The sequence below is a fragment of the Drosophila subobscura genome, chromosome A (assembly GCF_008121235.1).
Source record: "Drosophila subobscura isolate 14011-0131.10 chromosome A, UCBerk_Dsub_1.0, whole genome shotgun sequence".
In the NCBI taxonomy this organism is placed as follows: domain Eukaryota; kingdom Metazoa; phylum Arthropoda; class Insecta; order Diptera; family Drosophilidae; genus Drosophila; species Drosophila subobscura.
Genome location: NC_048530.1, coordinates 745,837 through 771,603, shown reverse-complemented (window position 1 = coordinate 771,603; position 25,767 = coordinate 745,837). Strand labels below are relative to the sequence as shown.

The window sequence follows — 25,767 nt, the reverse complement described above, 5'->3', positions numbered from 1 at the left end:
ATCTCAGAAAAAAAAGAAAAATGCCAGACGTCTCAAACGCTAAAAATTGAAGTCGAGAATGGATACACGCATTGCCATCATGTATGTATGTACATATGTATGTGTCACCGCACACATGAAATTGCGAAGCAGACTTGAAGACGAAACAAAACTTTGTTTTTGCGAGAGTCGCTTTGGGTTCAATGTTCAAGAGAGCCAACGTCAAATTCTCTCAGCCGAAGGCTCTCTCACCAAGAGCCGAAGCCAATGGGAGCCGATCCACTATACTTATTAGGCAGCCAGTTTTTACTTGATTTGCAGTCTCTATGTGTTGTTTGCTTAGTGGCCAAACGCAGACAGCAGCCATAAAAAACGTAAAAAACACCACAGCCAAACCTCGTTTACGCACATGTACATGTAATATGTACACTTGTGTGTATGTTTACATATACACATTTCACTATGGGAAATTTGACCACTTTTTGTGCCAATAATTAGTAACTTGCAAGCCGAGTCGATATAGCCATGTCTGTCTGTCCACCGTCTGTCCGTCCGTCTGTCCGTATGTTTTGTTGAGCGCCTGGGTCTCAGAGACTATAAAAGCTAGAGCCACCCAAATTTGCATCGAGATGGCTGTATGCTCACACTGTTCCAAGTGTTTTTCAAAATTTCGCCCCGCCCCCGCAAATCGCGAAAATCTGCTGTATTCAGAATTTTGAAGACAAAAGAAAACTAGGGAAGTACAATATCTATCACATCACCGAATTGAGATCAGATTGGATCATTATTATAGCCAGAATAAAGCAGTTAATTTTCAAAACGTCTCACACGTCCCTTCTCGTTTGATTTGGGTTTTTTAATATGAGTTTATAGTAATGATAGGAAGGTTTTTCAAAAAATGGGCGTGGCACCGCCTTTTTCAGTGCAACATTTAGTTTTTACTCTTTTGCTCAACGTATAAAAAACTACAATTACACTACTCGATAAAATCATAATTTTTTTTTCCTCAAGGAACCAAAGCGACTTTTTCTGATAGATATCAGGCACTAAAATTTGTTAATGAATTATGTTTTTTTTTCTATGGCAGACCTTTTTTTTAAACATTTTTAAAGTCTGGTATTTTTTTGTAACGTTTTTTTTTTAGAGGTACCGGTTTGTTTTTTCACATAACTTAAGTATCTTAGATCAGGTTGTAAAAAACTTTGTTTATCTGAAAAACTGATTGAGGCAATTAAAAAGTCAACCCAAACACTTTGGGGCTTTATCGTACCGTCTGGGTAATATTGAGCTTTAAAATGCAAAAATGTTTGATTTTTGTGAGGTATGTATTTGTTACGAAATTTGGACTTAAAAAACTCGGGAAAAGTCAATTATATATTGTGTTCTCTATTTTTTTATTGACAGGTGCTTTAATCGGGCGTCGTTTAAAGTATTGCATATCAAAATCTACGGAGGCTCGGTTGAGTTAAAAATGCTCAATCAATCCAAAATACCTAAAAAAACGAGGAGGAACGTTGTGAGACGCGTCTTAAGCCGCGTCACAACTCTTATACCCGGTACTCAGTACTACATCTGCACCTTAGCGGTTATTTGTCAAATTTTACATTTTCTCTTCATCTGTCATCTACATCAACAACACTACTCACGCCAACACGCTCCTTTAGCTCGCCACCCTCCCCTAGAGACACACACTGCAGAGTCAGGGCAGAGGCAGCGGCAGAGTCGTGGCAGAGGATGAGGCAGAGACGTGTCAGGGGAAGAGGCCTCTGCCACTGCGCGAAGCAGAGTGTGAATGAGAGAATGTGTAAAAGCAACAAAAGCTGCTGGACAGGGTGGGTTTAGCCACTGCAACTTAATTTCTTCATTGTGGCCATAATAATGATCCAATCCAATTTGGTGATCAGATAGATATGGTCATTCCCTACGGAATGGCGTTTTTAGTTTTCTTTTATCTTTAAAATTGTAAATTTGGGAGGTTTTCGCCCTTTTGCGGGGGCGGAAGAGGGCGTGGCTCATTTTTGAAATACACTTGTAACAGTGTGAGCATACAGAAGTCTGGATGCAAAATTTGGTGGCTCTAGCTTTTATGGTCTCTGAGATCCAGGCGCTCAACAAGACGGACGGACAGACAGACATGGCTCAATCGACTCGACTATTGATGCTGATCAAGAATATATATACTTTATGGGGTCGGAGACGTTTCCTTCTGTGCGTTACATACATTCACTTTGTGCACAAATACAATATACCCTATTTACTCTTCGAGTACCGGGTATAAAAACGTATTTTTCCGTTATGTACATATATACCGACATATTTTAGGAATTTTTTGAATTGAAAAAGTCGGTTTGGTTCCTTAAGGGAAAAAAATATTCCATTTTGTCGAGTAGTGAAATCATCTCCTCTCTCGGTTTCACGTGTTCGGTCATGATGTAACTATACAGGGTGGTCTCGTCGGCAAAAGTGATCGACTATCTATACTGTTTGTAAATGCGAGTGAAAGTGTTTTGCGTAGTAAGTGTGAGTGAAACAAAACTATCGTGTGATAATTAAGCCTATGATGGCAAGGGTTTTTAAAGTTGTCCATTAAAAAAAAAAATTTAAGTACTTTTTTTTTTAAATTTGATTTTTCAATAAGCTTCTACTTCAAAGTAGTCGTAATTTTTGCTTTTTAGTAGATTTTTTTTTGTTTAGTCTCTTAATTTAAAAAAAAAACCCAAATTGTATTGCTGCAAAAATGTTTAGGTCATTTTCAGCGCGCATATGCTTAATATGGGGGGTTAATAGGGTTATATGTCAAAAGAATTCGTCCGAACTCAAACTCAAATTCGAACCCAGTTCGATAAACTTATCATTAACACAATGCTCGTTTTAACCGTTCCATCCGCTTTTCTCTTACAGCTCCCCAACGCCATCGGCAGGCACCTACCGATGGGCTAATCACAGGGCCATCCATAAACTGTGGCGGGGGTGCGACAGAACTTTTATCAGGTAAGCGACAAAGTTCCCAGAGCCCTTGCCCTCTTCCGTATCCACATCTAATGAAGGAAAGAATTTCCAAATGAAGACTTGCTTCACGTTTTCTGTCTTTATTCTCTTATTTCGGTAGGTGTATATACACATACATTCATGACGTTTTATACAAGGTGGTCTCGTCGGCAAAAGTAGTCGACTACCTACATACATATGCCGTTAATAAGTGCGATTGAAAGGGTTCAACGTAGAAAGTGAAACTAAGGTAGAGTGTGCTGAGTAACCCAGATGGCTTGGGGTTTAGAGTTGCCATCACAAAAAGAGTTGAAATTATTTTTTTTTATTTTTTTTTTCAATGGCTAAAGATTTGTTGTGTAGGCTCTTACTTCTAACAAAAATTCGAATTTTCTTGCTGCAAAAATTGAAAAGTAATTTTCCCTGCGCTAAGAGTTTTCACTTGCACTTATTGACAGCATTGTTAGGCTCCCCTAATTTTGCAGACGAGACCTCGTTCTATAATTTCTTCATGGTTGCATCTTGGCCAAAGCAATGGAGAGAGGAAAAGAGTGTAAGGCGTGCTCAACGAAGACACATAGTGGGGAAGTTCCGTTATTGTTTACCAGAGCAGAAAGTTCACTGCTGCACCCATCAGAAGTTTTATATCGATATATGTACATACATACATATCTTCATACATATGTTTATGTATAAATGTATGTACATACATATATATGTACATAGAGTCTATGTATAGACACATATTCATAGCTTTACAGGGGAATTGGTATAAGCCAGGGCTCGGCACGGCCCTATCCCATGGGTGCGGGACAAGGCGCTGCTGCTGCTGCTGCGCTGCCCTCACGTACAAGCGTATTCCAGTGCTTCGTACCAATACCAATGTTCCGTTTTGCGTGTGTCTTCACACACAAACGCAAAAGCGGCTCGTTAATTGTATGGGTGCCGAGCCCTGGTATAAGCTGTTTAAATTCGATTCAAATCGGCTATTCATTCATTCGACCCACTGTGCCAACAGTGAAATGTCTATGTTGTTCTTTATATTTTACTCATACCTCATACGCACGCACATACATATGTATGTACATATTTAAACGTTATTTGACAAATATGTATGTATGGTGATAGCTGTGCTTGGTCGGCAAGGGGAGGGAGGCAGCCGGAGCACGACGATTGCTTTCTTTGATCCAAAAATCATTGTTGTAATGTTTAAATATAATAACAAACTTGGGTCGGGTCACGAAACATGGGGAAGAGCGAAGGACAAAGAAACCTAAATGAAACTGCATACATACATATGTCCGGCATCTGACCCGGATTTTGTCGTTTTCTTGCTCCTATTATTGGAGTGGTATAAAAGTCCTCTGGTTGTTCAATGGCAACCGCAGGGGCGGCAGGAAGCGGCATATTCGAACTGGAACAAATTGTATGCATGCAATTTGGTTCCACGGCAGAGTGCTAGTAGAGACAGCGATAAGGTGTTCAAAACCACAGTTGTTTACTCTGATAAGGAACGTGCATACATACGTGCATACATATGTACATATGAATTGTACACAAATACATACATGTGGGGGTTTATGTTTATTGTTTATAAGTAAAGGTTAATAAGTGATTAAGTATGGTATAACGGTACAAGAATCAGATTTCTGCGTCGTTAGTCGCTTGGTCTCGCACACAACCTTTTACGTCGGAGGTTGGATAGAAACTCCTCTCGGCGCTCTCTCGCCGATCGGTTGTCCGCCTGCGATCTCATCTCGCTCTCCTTCGTTTTCTCTCGTGTTTGGAATTCGCAGTGACGCGAATTCGCTCTTGCTCGTTTTGGTGTTTTGTCTAGGGATCGCAATTGGCAAAACCCAGCCCCACTTCCGGCCGTCCTGACTATGCACTCGCCTGCATCGAATGCATCGTCGTCATTGCTCGTGGACCATGGCTTCAGGTACTCCGCACACGGAGAGGAGTTCTTTGGACCATCGGAATTGCCAACTTTTTTGACGTCGTAAGCATTGTTATGCTTCAGCTTAATGATCTGGTAAGGACCCAAAAACTTTGGCTTAAGTTTCAGTCCGCTTCCAAACTGAGTCCTCTTTATGGCAACTAGATCGCCAACGTCGTAATGTCTGGGTGGTTTACGTCGCAATACGTCTTCTTGTTCTCGGCTTGCAGATTCAGAATTTGAGTTTTCGCTTTAGCCCGTAGCTCATTGCGGTCGCCTTCAAATGCAATGATGGACTCCTTCTGGATCAAACTCTGAAGCTGCTGGTCATCTTTGGTGCGCATCTTGATACCCATCAGAAACTCGAAAGGAGTTGTATCGATGCTTCTGGTGTACGTCGAGTTTATTGCTCGCTGGACTCGATCTACGTGCTTAAACCATTTGGATGGATCGTCTACACTGAGCCTGGCTAGCACGGTGATGATCACTGAGTTAAGTCTTTCCACCTGCCCGTTTTCCAGTGGCAGTCCAGTAGTCGTCTTCACCAGTTTAATATTTTCGTCTTCGCAGTACTGTAGGAAATCTTGTGCGGTAAACGCCGAACCTCTATCCGAAATGATACAAGCAGGTTTGCCAAACGTCACGCTTTGGCTGCGTAACTTTAATATGACCTAGTTAGATGTAGTAGACTTTGTAGGGTATAGCCAGAAAAACTTCGTAAAAGCGTCGATAACAACAAGTATGTGTTTGTAGCTCTTGCTGGTTGACTCCAGGGGACCCAAAAAGTCGATGTGGTCTGCAGCGGCACGTCATATTTTTGCAAGGGGTGCAAAAGACCTTCTTGTTTACCACGCTTGCGATTCACTAATATGCAAGGAATGCAACAATCGATGTACTTCTTGATTTTGTTGTCTAAATTTGGTATGTAATACTCCTTGCAGATTAACTCTTTCGTCTTCTTGATAGGAAAGTGTCCTCTATCGTGAGCCTTGCCGATGATAGTTTTCTGCATATCCTTTGGAATCACCATCAGTTCCACATTTTTGACTAATTTATAGAGGATTCCTGACTTTATAAAGTAGTCTTCGCATGGTTGGCTGTCGTCGTTGATAAGCTTAATGATCGTCTCCAAGTGTTCGTCTTGTTTTTGCGCCTGTTCTATGCCAGCTAAAATGCTTCCGTCGCTTATGGACATAATGGGATATCGTGAAAGTACGTATACGTGACGCATTCGGGATCCTGCGCGATGCTCGACTTCGTTGTACTCCTCATTCTGCAGCCATTCATCAACCTGGTCTTCTATGATACGTGTTTCAGTCATAGCAAACCGCCGCGGCCGCGAGAAAATTGGCGTTTGAATGTTGGTTGTTTTTGATTTTTGCGGTTTATACGTTACTATTTCGCGAACTTCTTTTCGTGTAATCTCGTTAATCGCTTCGTTTATGTTCAGTTCAGAATTGTTCACCGCTACGTCAATTTTCATTATGGACGATTCGTCATACGCACCTTCGTTATTTTCATTTGGCATTTTATTAACTTTTACTCCATGGCGATTAAATGATACTTCTCCGTGCAAACAAAGCTCTTCCCCGATTATCAGCTTAATATCCATGAACTTTGCAGCAACAACATAAAATGTCAAAACATATTCTTCGTCGTCAATATGTATGCCATGCTCCACTTGACCAATCGTCTTGATATTGTCAGCCTTGCTTTCACTTCCGAAACCGACCAAGCGCACTCTGCAGTTCTTTAATTTTGGCATACACAGTTCGTCGTAAAAGTCTTCGCGCAAAATATAGAATTAACTGCCAGTGTCAAATAGTGCCATACATTTCTTATTTTTAATCGAAACTTCTTTGGATGTTAATTCTGCTTTATTCAAAACTACACGCAAGTTTTGTTTTTCTTCGTTTGCCTTCTCACTTTTCTCCTTGCAATTCTTTGAATTGTGCCCAAACTGATTGAAATTGAAGCACTTTCTTCCCTTCTCTTTGCTCGAGCAACTGCTAGACACATGACCCTTCTCTCCGCAGTTGTAACACACGACGTCTTTTTTGCCAGTTTGGGTATAATTTTGTCCAACCGACATCTTCTTATCTCTTCCCGTCTTCTCACTCTTTTTTATTTTCTCGTTTATTTTCTCATAATCTTTTAATTTGTCCTTAAAATCAGACATCTTTTTCGCACCATATAAAATAGATTTATTTAATGCCATCTCGTCGACTCCGTCAATCACGTATTGCATAAGTGCGTCGTCTTCGACATTTCCTCTTGCAGCAATATCTCTCATGCGATAAAAATATTCTAGAACATTCTCTTTCGGTCGTCGTTTACTCTCGTTGAGTTGCATGTGTATCTATCTGTTTGCTATTTACCTTCGACTGAAACTCATTCAACAGCGCAAACTTCAATGTTTCCCATGAGTTCAAATGTTTTTCGCTTAAAACAAATAATTTGGCAATGCCCTTCAAAGACTGCTTCGCAAAAATAAGTTTCTGTAAATTAGTCCAACGCATGAACGCAGCCTGCTCTTCAAACTCTGCTATCCATTTTTCGACAGCTATATGGTCAGAGCCGTCAAACATTCGGATAGACTCTTCAATATCGCGAAAACTTATAGCAAATCGGGGTGCGACCTGCTCATCATAGTTTTCCCTTTGTACGTTGCTTCGGCGTCTATTTTCTTGTCGTCTTGTGCGCATGTTTCTATAGTTGTCTCCCTCACTCGTGCGTATCTCGCAAACACTCTTGATCTTCGTTTTCGTCTTCATCTTTTGCGTCTTCATCGTTATCTTCATCATTGTCGTCGTCTTCGTCGTTTTCGTCGTCGTTGTTGTTGCTTGTCAACAGCTTGCCTTTCATCAGATTGCGAAATATGTGTAGCATCATATTTTCTGCATTGTGATTTATGCTCAATATCACACATACTGAAACAAGATGACGGTCCGTCAGCTCCGCTTGTATGTATTTATGTGCGCTTTGCTAAAAATCTGGCGTCGTTTTCGGCGTATTCGAATCCACTAAATTTGCGCAGCCGGCCTCGGTTACCTCTGTCTCCTTCTCTCTCATACACAAATTTGTGTAACGCACAAATGCTGGATTTCGTTGCTTCTCGTAGGCTTTTCGGAATTAACTCGTTTAAACACGTAATTTTGCTGAGATAAAAAAAATCGTCTATTTAGTTTACTCTGCTTTTTTAAACTTGTTAATATCCGCGTCGTTTTCAGAAATAACTTTTCTTGTCCGCCGTCGTCGTCGTACAGTCTTTTATAGTTTTTTACTTATTCTTCACACGATGCGTACGAGCCTCAAAAAATGTGGTGCTTACTTTTCTCACGTACGGGCTTCCAAAAATGTGGGGCGTTCTTTACTTTACTCACGGACAAGCCTCCAAAAATGTGGGGGCCTTCTTCAAATCCTACTTCATTCCCAGACGAGCCTCCAAAAATATGGGGCCTTCTTCAAATCTTACTTCAATCCCGGACGATCCTCAAAAAATGTGGGGGTTTATGTTTATTGTTTATAAGTAAAGGTTAATAAGTGATTAAGTATGGTATAACGGGACAAGAATTCGATTTCTGCGTCGTTCGTCGTCTGGTCTCGCACACAACCTTTTACGTCGAAAGTTGGATAGAAACTCCCCTCTCCTTCGTTTTCTCTTTGCGTTTGCTCTCGTGTTTGGAATTCGCAGTGACGCGAATTCGCGAATTGTTTTGGTGTTTTGTCTAGGGATCGCAATTGGTAAAACCCAGCCCACATATGTACATATGTTAGTATGTATGTACAAACTATGTACACACTTATGTATATATGTACAGTTGTGTTCAATGAAATAGTAGTGCCGCACCCCATCACTTTCACAACTATTTTTGAGACCCTTCCAGTCTTTCAAATTAAACAATTTATACCTTTTTGAAAAGATTGGAACGTAAGCATTATAAACCCGATGCAATCTTATTCCATTTGTATTCCATCTTCTTGTTTTACATGAATTTAGAAAAATACCCATAAAAACTGCTGTTCAATAAAATAGTAGTGCTGGGTGCAAGTATAAAATAAAATTAAAAAACAAATTAAATCAATTCAAAAGAGTTAGCATCAGTAAGCTTTGTTTATATATTGAATATTTTGATGAAAGAAATGTTTGAATATAGCGGTACTTTTGTTTTTGGAGCGTAGAAGTAATCATTGAACGGTCCAATATGGGAGACTTTAGAATTAGACTAAAAACTAAAATCAGGAGGTATAATGGAATTCAAAACTAATTTGAATGTGCTTTTACTGTTATATTTAATAGTTTAAACTAAAAAAAGCACCCTGAAAAATGATTTTTTACGTATGACGTATGACTTCATATTATTTAATTGCAAGAAGTCCCAGAAAGCTACGCGTTTGTCTCTGAGAGTATAGGGGTATACAGCTAAAGTTTGCAAGAACGCATGTGGCTGAGCTGTGTCGCAGTGACAAAGAAATACTTTTGATTGATGATTGTAAAGTTGTATAATATGGTAAGAAATAACAAAAAGAATAGGTTTGGCGTTCACAGACATCAGATTAGTGTTCAAATTCTTGAAAAAAACGGTATTGGGCATGTGGGGCTGATCCTTAAGAGCTCCAGTCCACATGAAGTGGTACTTCCTAACCTCCTAGTTGGAGCATTTTACAAAAAGCCAGCATGCTTTTTCGTACATTACATTCATATTCCAGTTGAAAAAAACCTTTGAAAAGGAGCTTTCAACAAGATAAAGATTCTAAATACTCAAGAATTGGGTTTCATCTGAAATGATCGGCGTTTTTCGATGTTCAAATCAGTCCCTGGATCTGAATGTTATCAAAATCTTATGGGGAAATGCCAAATGCATTATAATAAATGCAATTCCGGCATCCAGAGTAAGGTTAGAGCAAGTCGTTGAAAAAGCATTGGCTAAAATCCTATTGGAGCTTGGGCAGGACCTTATTAATTCCTTCCAGGCGGGAGTAAGGAAGTAACTAAATCAAAATTATTAAAAAACTAAATATTAAAAAACTAAATAATGGGCCGAAACCGGCCTAAATCCCCGACAGCCGCCTCAACCTAACCTAACCTAATATTAAACCTCAAGAAACATGTAGAATATGAAAGATAGGTATTAACTTAAGTTTCGGTTTTTTTTTTCGATTTTCAAATAATTCACTACTATTTCATTGAACAGCAGTTTTTATGGGTATTTTTGTAAAGTCATGTAAATCAAGAAGATGGAATGCAATTAATCCAAAATTCCTTCCAGGCTTTCTAAAAGGGTATCACTTCTTTAATTTGGATGATTGAAAATGTCTTAAAAATAGTTTTGAAAATGGTAAGGTGCGGCACTACTATTTCATTGAACACAGCTGTACATACACACATAAGTAATAATGATTTTACAATTTACTTATTGAAACTATCCGATCTTCTTATTTGTTGTGGGGGAACAATGGAACCACGTCACCACATGGATACTTTTCTCCATTATAGGGGGTCAACCAACCCATTTGGCCGACCGCCCACCCCTACCTCAGCTCTTTCTATACGCGCACGACCCCATCCACACTTGTTGCCGCCCATCCCCTCGTTGCCTCGCCCCACCCCGCCAAGCATCCCATAAAGACACGGAGACGTAGAGGCTGCCGGCCATTGTATATCAAGTGCACAAAACTGTAGCAAAACTGCGCTACTGCGCGTCCCCAAAAATAACTGCGAGTGCCCGTTGTATCAAGTGGAGCGCGGAAAGGCATTCCGGCAGCCACAGCTTCAGCTTCATCATCCTTCAGACTTATGTACATAAGTATGTTGCTGCTCTTTCTCCCAGTGGCAAATTTGTATTTGGCCAGACATTCGCGGCGGTGCTTTGTCGCCCATAATCCATGCCCATTCCGATGCGCAAAGAGAATAATCCAATCTGATTTGTCCATCAATGGAATGGAAATCCTGATCGAATCCGCTCCGTTTGGAGCTTCGTTCGAAGTTTCCACAAGTCGAAACTTTCTGATGTATTTATGTAGGTAAACAAATCAATTTGTATACCCGGTACTCGAAGAGTTAATAGGGTATATTGCGTTTCCGACCCCATAAAGTATATTCAATGCATGTATTTTCTTGATCAGCATCAATAATCGAGTCGATCCAGCCATGTCTGTCTGTCCGTCCGGGTGTCCGGCCTCCTTGTTAAGCGCATGGATCTCAGAGACTATAAAAACTAGAGCCACCAAATTGATCAAGACTGTTGTATGCTCACACTGAACCCAGTGTATTTCAAAATTTCGCCCCCTTCCGCCCCACAAAAAGCGCTAATATGCTGTAGAAGATAAAAGAAAGCTAAAATTCCCTAGGGAAGGACCATATTAAGATTAAATTGGATGATTATTATAGCCAGAATGAAGAAATTAATACGCAGTGTCTACCCCCACCCCGTCCAGGAATTTTTTTTTATATTTTGAGCTCTTCCACATTACATTCTGCTCATCGGCGTGGGGCTCTAGGGACGAGGCGAGTTAAAAGAGCGTGTTTCCGTGAACAGTAATGTAAATGACATATGTAGAAAAAATATTCAATATATATATAAAATTTGAAAAAAAAAAAAAAAAAAAAAAAACACTAAGGTACATATGTTGTACTGAGTACCGGGTATAAAAGTTGTGACGCGTAAGAAGCGTCTCACACGTCCCTCCCTCCAATAATAAACGGGAAGGGACTTTTATACCCTGTACTCAGTACAACATCTGTACCCTAGCGGTTTTTATCAAACTTTTCATTTTTTTTTCATCTGTCACCTGCATCTACATAACTTCTCACGCCTACACGCTCTTTTCGCTCGCCCCTATTCACACAGGTTACGCTGAATGCTCTAATGGAAAATATTTGCAACGCCAAGTCAATTGCCGTTATTCATTATTTGTATACATATTTAGATGTTTATAACCGTTTATCCCTTTCATCCTAACTCTATTTAAGAAATATATGAGCATAGAGAGGATACACAAAATCAATTTATTTTTTTTTTGGGCAAGCTTCTTTATAAAGTCTCAAGTTTGAAGGGTATGAAAGGCTCAGAAACAAAACACAAAAATGCCAAACGTCTCAAGCGCTAAAAATTAAAAAGCATATGAAGTCGAGAATAGATACACGCATTGCCATCATGTACATATGTATGTGTCACCGCACACTTGAAATTACGAAGCAGACTTGAAAAGGAAAAACAAAACTTTGTTTATGCGAGAGTCGCTTTGCGTTCAATGCTCAAGAGAGCCAACGCCATAAAGCAACTATAAAGCATGAAGAAACTATAAAGGAGGGCTTGTCGGCGTTTTAGAGGGAAACTTACAAATGCTGTCAATAAGTGCGAGTGAAAGGGCGTGCAGAGAGAGAGAGAGCAACTTTACAATAATAAGAGTACAAGCTGCTCATACTTGCGTCCCACCACAGTCATGGCAGTGAGCTGTAAGTGTGACTGAAACGACAATGGACAAACAAATTTGTCCGCGCACAACCTTCCGCGTCGACAAGCAGACTGACCGTTGCGGGAAATTACCCGAGGAACGCTGCCGACGACGAGCCCTCCTTTATAGTTTCTTCATGCTATAAAGGAGGGCTCGTCGGTGGCAGAGTTACTCGCTGCTTTTCCTAATTCTCAGTGCTCGTTTGCGCGGACGTTTGCTCGTCGACGCGAAAGGTTGGTTGCGGACAAAATTTTTTTTCGAATTTTTCCAAAATGTTTTTTTTTTTAAAGCAAAGACTACTATTATGTAGCAAACTATTAAAAATTAAAATATGAAACAATTATTATGTTTTTTCACATTGCCTTTAAATGATTAATCAGCACACTCCATTGTCGTTGCCCTCACACTTACAGCGAGAGCCCTTTCACTCGCACTTTTCACTCGCACTATTTCCTAATTTTTGCCGACGAGCCCTCCTTTATAGGTGCTTCATGGCCAACGCCAAACTCTCTCAGTCGAAGGCTCTCTCACCAAGAACCGAAGGCACTGGGAGCCAATCCACTATACTGATTAGGCAGCCAGTTTTTACTTGATTTGTAGCCTCTATATGTTGTTTGCTTAGTGCTTTTATGCAATGTTTTTTCTTGCTTAGTCCCGAGATATGAACTTTGGAAAAAATCTTTGAGAGAACAGTTAAATAATATGTTTCTAATACGAAAAAAAATAAAAAGTTTGATATTTGGGGGTCCTGCCAGATTTGTGGAGATGAATCCCTTAGGAAAGACGCGAAAAGAAGGTTACATTTTATGACAAGACTCTTGGCCTTTTTTATTGCTGCCAAAAGCTTTAATTCTAAACCTTTGAATACAGCTAAAGTAAACTATAGTAATGAAAATTGAGGGAATTTTTTTATAAATTTGAAGTTTTTTGAGCTTTTATGAAATAAGAGCTATTTTTGTTTCCGCTCAAATGCCTGAATAATTCCTTTTCTTTCAAAATATTTCTAACTGAAGCATTCAAAGCATAACATTTCTCTTGGATAAGTTGAATTACATAAGCTTCAAAGTTAATATAATAGTTTTAAACACGTTCACTAGAACCATTGTTTTAACAAAATCTCTCAAAGAAGAAAGATTAGTGCCATGGTGCCATCTTTTACGCCGAAGCTGTACATACATACGTACATATGTATGTGTATGTCGAGGTTTACTCAAAATTTTAAAAGCAAAAAAATGATTGGAATATGTTTAGAAATGCAAGATTCTATTAAAAAAGTCGTAGCACGAATTTAAACAACATAAAAATCCAAGATAAGCGGATTTTTTCTTCCACAAAGAATTCTCTTTAGGAGTTTCCCTTATAAAATAATATTATCCTTGATTTCAAATTCTAGCCCTCCAAAATAGCTAGTGACTAGTACTGTGGCTTGAAGCAATGCCAAATGGCACCCTACTTTACAATATTCTTCTTCTTATTCTTCTTCTTTGTGTTCCAAAGGCCAAAAAAACATTGAAACTCATCATTTGAGGTTATGATTTATAAATGCAAATTGTAAGAGTTGTGGTCAAATGTGGCACTATATACATTAAAAAACAGTTCCCATTAAAAAAAAAGGAGTAAAAACCCTACTAATGAAAATGCATCCAAAAAATTTGATAAGTTAATCGTATTTTTCAATTTATTAGATATTTAAAACAGTACTAAAATTAGTACTTTTTCACTGCACACGCTTTCCAATAATGACCGAAAGGTTTCACAGCAGATCAATGAAAACTTCTGGCAACCAACTTTTTCTAATATAGAATGCCAAAAACCGCGTTTATGTTTTAAATTTTATAAATTAGGTTTTGGCCAACAAAAGTGGTCGTTTGGACCATACTGCAGGGGAGGTAACACAGAGTCGAGTCGGGTCAACCATCGCTTTTCTCTATGCCTGTGTCTGCGTCTGTGTGTGTGTGTTTCGCTCTCGTGGTTACCCTCAGCAGGTACAAAAAAAATCAATTAGTAATAAGATGTCATATCATATCATATCTGCGTTGCGTCCGTGTTGTTTGCCTTCTGTTATGCAGTTCAGACCCATCCTCCTAACAGTGTGAACCCCCCAACAGCCAGCCCGTCAGAATTCATTTTCAATAGCTGCCATTTACATTGAGAGAGAGCCCCGCTTCGACTCCTGATAGCCTGCAGGTGGAAAATGCGGCTCTATTGTCATCCCGGTCTTCCGTACCTGCGAGTGTCGACGTATTTCGATTGCTTTATGGCGAAGTTTCCCCCAAGCGATAGGACAGACACGCTTGGCTCTGCCTGTGAAAGAATATGGATCCCCTTTGAATTCAGTTTACACTCCTCTGGGCAATCATTTCGACGCTCCCTCCTGACAAAAGTGCTTGCGGCATTTCGCAAGCCAAATAGTGCTTATCTCTCCGACAGCCCTGATAACAAACAAAGAACCAGATACAGAAAGTAGGAATATACTGTTGCAAGTTGCATACATATGTATGTACATATGTATGTATGTATTTACTGTGTGCAGACAGTAGAGAGAAGATTGGTTGCTGCCAGAAATCAGAAGAAATCAGTGCTTGCAGAGGAGGAGACTAAATACTAAAGGCTGGAGATATAATATCATTGATAACTAGGTTGGATGCACTCAGACCATTGCATTGAAACCAATTAGCTATTAGAAATAGACTGAACACAGATTTTGTCTGCCAAAAACGTATCTCTTAGAGGATGGTCGAAGATATCGAAGGGCAACCCAAGCCATCAATATCCTCCCAAATTATGCCAAGAACTTTCTTTAAACAGTTACAAAAAACTTTAACTTCGTTTTTGCCAGAGGTAACGCTTATTTCACATATCTCAGAGCTTTTTGCGTATGGTTGGAATGAATTCGGCATTCTGAGAAGCTGAATTTTTTCTGAATTTTTATATTTTAAATTCGAAATTGTTCATATTTTGTATTTAAAAAGTTAGGAGCGGTCAAAACAAATATAGTTCGTCTGTCTTTAAACTTTGTTTGTATAGGTGCATTAGTTTGGCGTCGTTTGAAGTATCATTCATAAAAATCTATAAATAAACGCTTGAGAAAATGTTGTTTGACCAAAGTTCCTAACCCTCCATTTTACGTTGGAAAATTTCCAATGGGTCCTAATAAGACAAAATGCAGACCTGGTGAATGCAAAGACAATCTAATAACAAGAAAAGTAAACTAAGTAAAAGTAAAAATAAGTCGAATTGCAGTACTGAAGCATGATTTTGACAAGCGGCGAAATTACAAAAACTGTTTCTGTCGCTCACATATGTACATATGTATACATACATATGTAAAAACAAAATGAGCCTGCATGTGTAATACGCACTAGCCAAGCAGACGATTTTCGAGACGAACATATTTCTGAAAATTTCTTCTTCAAAAATTATTTTCCGATTGACTAGTTGCCATGACATTTACTCGCAGGTGAAGTCATGTATGAAATATTTTACGTATATTTACATATGTACATACATACGTACATATGTATACCCGGTACTCAGTCAGTATGTCAGTATATATGTACATACATATGTGCCTTAGTGGTTCTTTTCGAAATTTGGATTTTACATTTTTTCTACATCTGTCATCTATGTACATCTACATCACTGCTCACGTGAACACGCTCTTTTAAATCCCCCCTGCCCTGGAGCCGCACACTACACGAAGCAGAGTGTGGAATGAGAGAATGTGCAAAAAATTAAAAAACTGCTGGACGGGGTGGGAGTAGCAAATTTCTCCATTCTGGCTATAATAATGATCCAATCTCCTCCCAATACGATGATCTGATCCCTACGGAGTGGCATTTATATCTTATCTCTCCTCTTATCTTCAAAATTGTAGATACAGCAGATTTTCGTCCTTTGATGGGCGGAAGGGGGCGGGGCGAAATTTTGAAATATGTACACTTGTAGCAGTGAGAGCATACAGCCATCTGGATGCAAAATTGGGTGGCTCTAACTTTTATAGTCTCTGAGAACCAGGCGCTAAACAAGACGGACGGACCGACGGACAGACATAGCTAAATCGACTCGGTTATTTATGCTGATCAAGAATATATATACTTTATGGGGTCGGAAACGCTTCCTTCTGTGTGTTATATTTATTCCCCACAAATACAATATACCCTATTTACTTATAGAGTACCGGGTATAACAATAGGGGTAAAAAGTTGTGTCGCGTAAGAAGCGTCTCAAAAGTCCCTTCTCGTTTATTTACGCAAGACTCAAGAACTGCACAGATATGCAAAACCACAAACCAACACACACACACATATGTATGTAAATACGATTGGTTCATTCATACATACATAATGCCGCAAGATATGCGAAGACACGTCGTTGCTCTGAATTGGTGAGGAAGAAGGTGGGAAGAGGGGGCCTGCTTACGGTTAGCGGCGGGTGCCGCCTGTCCCTGCTCTCCCTCTTGTACTGTGCGTGTGTTTTATTCATTTTCCTTTTAATTTCAATTTCCATGGGCTTTACGCTTAGTGCACATTATTCATTTATGTTACCCATCTACCCCCAACCCGCACTTAACAGGATGTGCGCTGAGCTAATTTTTGCCGTCTCCGTTCCTTTTTTCGTATGTTGTGTACCGTTACTGCTGATCCCTAATCTGTTAATTTATCATACACACAGCCATAGCAGATGTTGGAGTGTGAGTGTGTCGATACCTCCCACTCCCACCCACCATATGCTATCAGCTGCTTGGTCCTGGTGGGAGCCTTTGCCTGCCAGCGGGAGCGGCAGAGCACGCAAACAATTTATCATGGCGCTTAGCTGCAGGTCCGGTCCGGCCCGGTGCCGTGTCCCAAGCCTTACGATATTTTTGAGATGGTTGTGTAACCCGAAATTATGAGGTCATTAATCCACCCAGCACACAATTTCTATCGCGGAAGAGTCACAGGCGACTCGTCAAGAAGATTAATTTGATCGCCAGCGACATCGCATTCTGATCTTCTGTTGGGAGAAAGTGAGACTTCCAAAAGAGTCGCCGAAGAGTCTGTCGGAAGTGTCGCTTGATAGCCTTTTGGAAGGTTTCTCCCATATGAGTCGTAGAAGAGTCTTCTAAAAGTACCGCGTCGCCCAGAAGACCCACAGAAGAGTCTTCTAAATACAACAACATTTTTAAATTTTAACTTTTTTTTTGTTAATTCAAATAGGGCATGTTCATACATACAGTGGGGAGCAATGATGATTACATGTTCACATTAACTGACTTTCGTCGCCCATAACTTCTAAACGCATAATGCAAACTTAACCAATTTTTTTGTAGATATCAATTACTTAATCCTTAACAAATAGGCAATACCAGAAAAATACAAATGTGAAGCTTTTAAATAGCGAAAAATAAAAAACTAAAAAAAGTCGCATGTACTCATTTATGCACTTTTCGTTGTTTTCACTTATTTAATATTTCAAAATTTTCTAATCAACAATATGCCTACAGATTTGATGTTAAATATATTTTTTTGATATTCTAGTAATACTAACATCAAATTAAGACATTTCTCATAATAATCGAAGCAGATTTCATGAATTTATTAAATAGTGCCTATGCTGTACCTGAAACAGAAGAAACAATATCTAGAAAATGTAAATATTATTGTGTAGCTCACTAAAAATGGATATACGACAGCTAATTCTGCTGAAAAACATGGCATTAGTCAATCGGTGGTGATCAAAGTGGAAAAGACGCGAAATGTTGTCCCGAAACAGTAAAGCCAAGGTCGCCCTAAGGCGCTAGCAGACCCAAAAGCCGCACTTATAATGTCGCAATTTAGTAACAAGGACTTTCTCTGGCCCAAAGAGGTTATTTTCGCATAATACTATCAATGTTGTTCTAGATGGCAAAGTATGGCCATCGTACCACCACCTGAAACATCCTCACATCAATTTACATCTACCGGCACTTTTCACGTGGTAGGTAAATAATGGTAAAGCAAACCCGAAAATTTCATATTAGCAAAACAATTTGACCACGGATGATTGAAAACGTGTTATCAGGTCTGATGAGTCCAAATAATCATATGGGTGGCAGTAATGTTAGCATAAAACCGAAAAAAGGCTTCAAGGACATCATATCAAGCAAACCATGAAACATGCCGGTAGATGTAAATTGATGTGAGGATGTTTCAGGTGGTGGTACTATTTAATAAAGAACTACATTGATAGTATTATGCGAAAATAATGGTTAAGTTTGCATTATGCGTTTAGAAGTTATGGGCGACGAAAGTCAGTTATTGTGAACATATATTCATCATTGCTCCCCACTGTACATAGATCCCATTAAATTTGTATAAATTACGAAACTAACACAATTAGAACCATGAGACACTACCTGGGTCCTCTGCGGATGTTGATGCTTGTGCTGATGTACCTGCTGCTAAGCTTGTATTTAATCATTAAAAAGTACAGTTTACGCGCTTTTATCTTATTCTTCTTCTCTAATAAGCAAAGCAATGCAATTTGTTTTTGTTAAAGCCCACAAGCTGCACGGCTCCATTTTTTTAGTTGCTAGTTCTTTTATTTTCTCGTTTTCGCTGCAACGCTTACTATCGATAAACTTTTGCCGGGAATCGCTTATAATCTTATAAGCTTACATATATTATAGAAATTTCATCGCGACTCCCAGAAGACTGTTCTTTGGAATACGCTAGTTTACAATCGCCAAATTGTTTGCTTTTCATGTATGTATGTATGTACATCAGGGCTCGGCACGGCCCTATCCCTGGGGTGCGTACAATTGCGCTGCTGCTGCGCTGCCGGTACACCGACAGCATAAAAAAGCAGCAGAGCTTCGTATGGCTTCGGCAATGCGACTTCGGCACTTTTTGTCTCGTTTTCACACCAGATACAGAACGAAAATGGCATCAGTTGCTGATCAGCCGTCGACAAAGCAAGATCACGCTACGCAACTATTGAATGCCACACTGTAAGAAAACATGCTCAATGAGAAGTAACAACAAAACTTTTTATTTTTCCAAATTATAGATGACAATGCGCAATGCATAATACGCGATTATGTTACGTGCAGTTGTGTTTAATAATTGTATTCATTTTTGTCATATATTCTTTAAAATTTTTATTGTTTTGCTTAAAATTTGTGTTTCTCTTGAAAGTTTCAACACGAAATAATTGCAGCTTGTTTCGCCCAGTGTAAAGCAAGAAACCGGTTTCGGCGTAGGCATCTTCGTGTTTTAGCTACACACACAAGCGTACTGCACTGTATGGGAGCCGAGCCCTGACATACATACATATGTACACATGTACATACATACATACATACTTATATGGTTTGTGGGTTTCAGCAGCAGTCCGCTGCAGTAAACAGTGATAAGCGCCAGTTCGCAAAAGTTGATTTGTATTTATAGCCGGTACTCGAAGTGTAAATAGGCTATATTGTATTTGTGGTGAAAAGTGTATGTCTGTAACGCACAGAACAACAACCGTCTGTCAACAAGCCGGACGTTGTTGAGCGCCTGGATCTCAGAGGCTATAAAAGCTAGTCACCAAATTTTGTGTGAAGACTCATTTGATATCACACTGAATTAAGTTTGTTTAAAAATTGTGCACCGCCCCACCAAAGCACTATGGGTAAAAAGCCCGAATTTTTGTCATTAATGTAATTTTTTTTGGGTTAAATATTTGAATGCGACTTAAATTTTCTGATTCCTGAATATCAAGATAGAATAAAACTGGTTTTAGAAGATTTTTACAGAGTACCAAACATTTTTTGCGCGCTTTCAAAGTCGGCTGATTTTGAGATGCTTTGACTTGTGAAAAAGGGCGGGAAACATTGAGCAACTTGCAGCTTTATGTGTAACTCAATTTTAAACTTTAAATTAAAATAAAACGAGAAGGGACGTGTGAGACTCTTCTTACGCGTCACAACTTTTATACCCGGCACTCAGTACTACATCTGTACATTAGCGGTTATTTGTCAAATTTTAAATTTTTTCTTCATCTGTCATCTACATCAACAACACTACTCACGCCAACACGCTCCTTTAGCTCGCCACCCTCCCCTAGAAACACACACTGCAGAGTCAGGGCAGTGGCATCGGCAGAGGCAGCGGCAGAGAAGTGTCAGGGGCAGAGGCCATAAACTGCGCGGGACCGGGTGGGTTTGGCCACTGAAAATTAATTTCTTCATTGTGGCTATAATAATTATCCAATCGGATCCCAATTTGGTGATCTGATAGATATGGTCATTCCCTACGGAATGGCGTTTTTAGTTTTTTGTTATCTTCAAAATTGTAGATTTGGGAGGTTTTCGCCCTTTTGCGGGGCGGAAGGGGGCGGGGCTTATTTTTAAAATACACTGGTTTCAGTGTGAGCATACAGCAGTCTGGTGCCAAAATTTGGTGGCTCTAGCTCTTATAGTCTCTGAGAACTAGCCGACAAACAAGACGGACGCACGGACAGACGGACAGACAGACATGGCTCAATCGACTCGGCTATTGATGCTGATCAAGAATATATATACTTCATGGGGTCGGAAACGTTTCCTTCTGTGCGTTACATACATTCACTTTGTGCACAAATACAATATACCCTATTTACTCTTCGAGTACCGGGTATAACGAGAAGGGACGTGTGAGACGCTTCTTACGCGTCACAACTTGTATACCCGGTACTCATCTGTACCCTAGCGGTTTTTTGTCAAATTGTACATTTTTTCTTCATCTGTCATCTGTCATCTACATCTACAACACTTCTTACGCCAACACGCTCCTTTAGCTCGCCCCCCTTTCCTAGAGCCACACCACTAACCATATAGTATATATAGTATATACATAATATATATAATATATATATTATATATAAAATCCCTCATAGCATAATTTTAAAGATAACAGAGAACTTAAAAAGAAATTCCGTAGGAAATTACCATATCTATCAGATCACCAAATTGAGATTGGATTGGATCATTGTAATAGGCAGAAAGAATAAATTAATTTGCAGTGGCTACCCATACCCCATCCAGCAGCTTCGCAAATTCCTGCTTTTTGTTGTCATTCGTTCTCGCTCGCACATACTGTGTCATGCAGTGTGCGTCACTTGGGGTGGGTGATGAGCTAGAATGGCGTGTTGGCGGGAGAAGTGATGTAGATGTAGATGACATATATATGTAGAAAAAATGTAAACTGTAAAACTAAAAAAAAAACTACCACTGTGGAACAGCATCATGAAGTAATTATGTAAGGAGGAACCGTCGGCAAATTTCTCTACTATCTACCCTGTTTGCAAGTTCGAGTGAAAGGGCTAACCGCTGTAAGTGTGAGTGAAACGAAACTATCGTGTCATGGATTAACCCTATGATGGCATGGAGGTTAAAGTTGCCCAATACGAGAAAATGAGTTTAAGTTATTTTTCTAAATTTAATTTTGTAATAAGCTACTACTTGAAAGTAGTCGGTATTTGGCTTTTTGGTAGATTTTGTTTTGCTTAAGCTCTTCATTCTAAAAATAATGCAAACTTTTTTGAAAAAAATGGTAAAGTTATTTTCAGCGCATATGTTTAATATAGGGGGTTAATAGGGTTAAAAAAAATTCTAAAAATTCATCCGCACACAACCTTTTGCATGAACAAGCGAGCACGCACTGAACCTATATAGGCCGAAAAAAACCCGAACGCCGACCCGGCATCTCCTTATATAATTACTTCATGGTAACGGGTATAAAAGTTTTGACTCGTAAGTAGCGTCTCACAAACGTCGCTCGCGCCCGAAAGCATTGAAAATCTGGAACTGCGGCTCAAAGGACATTTCTTCTTTAGGCTTTTTCCTTGTGCTGGCGTCTCGTTGGCGCCGTTTGCGGAAGAATAAATATCAGAGCAATGACAGTCATATGTGCCATATTTTCGTTCGCTTTCGCTTTTGTTTATCTTTCTTCGATTGTGCGTACTAATGGCTCACTTCCAATCAATCCAGCAGCGCAAGCAGCCTGCCCTGGCGGATGCTTGAATTCGCTCCGCGAGTAAGCGTTTATCCATAATCCATTATGCATAATTAATGAGCGAGCCCGTCCTGCCTCTCACGTCTTCTCGCAAGAGTAATGATATGCGACACCATCCGCCGACTCACAGGCAACCACCTCCAACCACACATAGCTCGGTTATCCGAAACGTCACAATTGCTGTAGTGGAGAGCCCTGGAATGGCTTTCCGGAAACTACGTCCTGCCTCTTGGCTCCACCCACTTCTCCACTTCCTCACTGCGGTCGGGACTATTTCGTGGATATTGATTTTACATGATTGATTGTACAATTGATATTGAAATCCAATCAACTGTTACAGGGAGCATGGTGAAAAGGTCCTGCTGCAGAAATTATGCTTATTCGTGTATTTCTTGTATGCAGATTCGGATTAGAATGCTGACGCGACGGACCCCACAGTGTTTGACGGCTCCTCGTGACTTGCGTCAAATAAGCGCGTGTGATTGAACAAACGGAACTAACGTTTTAATTGAGAAATTAAATTTCCCCCCTGCGCCACCATCCACACTGGCCACCGAACCGATCTGAAACGATGACCGAACTCCACCCACCATCCAGCATCCCCCACACCATCCGCCACCAATCGGATGTAAGTACATGCGTGATGCTCATGGTATAAGCCTATATTAAAAGGCCCATGCAATCATTTTAGGTGCTCAAGTACTCGCAAATGTTTTTCATCGATGTGATTATATTCTGATGTCCTGCTAAGAACAGTCTTTGAAGATGTATCGATGCCCAATCGAGCTGCAGCAGCTGTTGGCACGAAAACGGAAAATTTTGTTGCCCTGACAAGTTCATTCAGATCCAATTTTGAGATTGGGTCTAATAAACATTATTCATAATAAAAGGTACCGGTTCGTTTTTTCACATGACTTAGTAAGAGTATTAGATCTGTTTGTAAAGAACTTTGTAATTCTGAAAAGCTAATTGATTCAGCTCAAAATTAGGCAGAAACAATTTGTGGTTTTAACGTCTGGGAAATATTAAGATTTAAAATGCAAGAATTATGATTTTTGTGCGGTATTTTTTACGAAATTATGACTTTAAAACTCGGGAAAAGTTGAAAAAAAAATTTATCGCATGTCTTCTATTTTATTGCAATATTTAAGCGACGTTTAAGGTGTTGCTCGTTAAAATCTATGGAGAGTCGGATGAACTAAAATTGGTTTACCAGACGATTTAGGATTGGCTGAACAATTTTAGCTCAACCGACTCTCCATAGATTTTGATGAGCAATACCTTAAACGACGCCAAATTAATGCACCTATACACAAAAAATGGGAGGACACAGGATTTTTTCCGACTTTTCCCGAGTTTTTAAAGTAAAAATGTCGTAAAAAATACCTTACACAAATCAACATTTTTGCATTTCAAAGTATGATATTTTTCAAACGGTAAGCTAAAACTACAAAGTGTTTGGGTACACTTTTTAGATGCATTCATCAGCGTTAAATAATGGCTAAGATGTAAGATACTTAAGCTATGTGAAAAAAAGCGCTACCTCTAAAAAACCGTTAAAAAAAATTGACTTAAGTTTTCCGATTCCTAATTATCAAGATAGAATAACACTGGGCTTAGAAGATTTTTACGGAGAACCATGCTTTTTTTGCGAGCTTTCAAAATCAGCAGATTCAGAGGGGCTCTGACTTGTGAAAAAGTGCGGGAAACATTGAAACACTTGCAGCTTTAATATTAGCTCGATTTCAAGCGCTGCTGGAGGTCTGGAGCAAAAACAGTCGCGAAGCAGTCGTAATAAAACCGTAGAAAATATTGATGGAAACTTTCTAACTGTAGACGAAACTATAGAAATTGACTATATCCATCAGTTTACCGGATTGGGATCAGATTGGATCATTATTATAGCCAGAATGCCAGATATTAATTTGCAGTGCCTAAACCCACCCCGTCCAGCATTTTTTGTTGTTGTTTTTTTTGCACATTCTCTCATTCCACATTCTGCTCCATGCAGTGTGCGTCTCTAGGAGAGGGGGGATGAAGAAGTGATATAAATGAAATGTAGAAAAAATGTAAAATGTCAAGTGTAAAGTTTCAACAAATCACTAAGGTACTACTGAGTACCGGGTATAAAAGTTGTGACGCGTAAGAAGCGACTCACACGTCCCTCCTCGTTTGTTTTCGTTTTGAGTTTTATTTCCATGCCAACTGGTACATTTACTTGCAACCAGCTACTTAGGGCCCAGTCCCCTAACCCCCTTCCACCATCACCCGTCCCAGCCACAATCCCATTGCCAGTAGTGAAATGCAAGAGGAGATAGTATGTACTTTCAGCCCGAGGCATGCTAAGGCAGTAGTGGGGCGCTCGGTGGCGTGTCGCAAATAATTGACTGAGTTTTTAACACAAATTCGTGTTAAAATTGTTTGGCGCGGGGGTTTGTAATTGCTGGTGTGTTGGAGCATGATAAAGACGCGTGGAGGGAGGGATGGGTGGGAGCTGGTTATTAAGCTACTCGGACGGTATTGGGGCTGAGCTGCAAAGCTGAAAATTTTAGCTGCCTGCCATTTTCAGTTTTCAGGGTTCTGTGTCTCGGTAAGAAGTTCGTTCGCCAATTGATGGGTGGGGTCTGGTCGGGGAGTGGCTCATTGCGGGTGAAGGGATGCACTATAATAAACTTAGTTCTTCTAGGGATCTCTTGCGAGTGGGATTGATATCGATTCCCTATCGAAAGATTGTCATCAAATGAGGGAGGTTGAGGAGAGTGTGCTAGCGCACATACCCATGTATACACTCGTAAAGATTCGAGCAGCTCTTTGCCATTCACTAGGTCTGGTAACTGCGAATTCGCAGCACCTATTTGGGAAGCATTGAAGAGTGACTCGGATCATTATCCTGCTAAAACTATCTCAATCTAATGACATTTCTCGTTCGGCATTATCCTGTGGAATATATGTATATATGTATGTACATATGTACATACTTACAAGGTGCTAAGAGGCACACATGTACTTAAATATGTACATGTATTCTTCAGCTTCAGCGGCCATTGCTGTTTCAGAGAAGGCTCTCACTGTCGCTGTCTTTTCCAAAAACTTGCCTGTACTTTAGGCTATGATTTAAGGTAATAACAATTCAGGGTCTGGGTCTGTACTGGGGGACTGGGCGATGCTTAGACAACATTTGATCTATACATCAGGCTGCCTATGGCGCCCTCCCTCTGGCTTGTACGAATGAGGCATGTAAACCTTTATCCATTTGAATTCGGTGCCCTACCTGCCGAACGGCTGCCATCGAGGAAGCGATGCAGCGGACAGAGACGGAGGCGAAGCCGAGAAGCGGCAAGTGGCTACGAAAATACTTTTAAAATTAGCAGAGAATCTTTCACTGGAGCGGAGTAAAAGGAGGAGGATGGT

At 39.9% G+C, this 25,767-nt stretch overlaps 1 protein-coding gene and 1 long non-coding RNA gene across 2 annotated transcripts in view; one reads left to right on the top strand and one right to left on the bottom strand.

Annotated features, from left to right (window-relative positions):
- Positions 1-25,767, top strand: part of LOC117894309 — a 110,816-nt gene that overhangs the window by 4,801 nt on the left and 80,248 nt on the right. The window contains exon 2 of the mRNA XM_034801318.1: positions 2,881-2,970. The gene's annotated coding sequence lies outside the window, so the exon portion shown is untranslated. The remainder of the gene's footprint in view (positions 1-2,880; positions 2,971-25,767) is intronic.
- Positions 12,444-24,463, bottom strand: LOC117894395. Its single transcript, XR_004648876.1, has 3 exons — positions 24,453-24,463; positions 14,790-14,793; positions 12,444-12,500 (listed from the first exon to the last, which is right to left on the bottom strand). It is a non-coding gene; the product is annotated as an uncharacterized LOC117894395 (long non-coding RNA).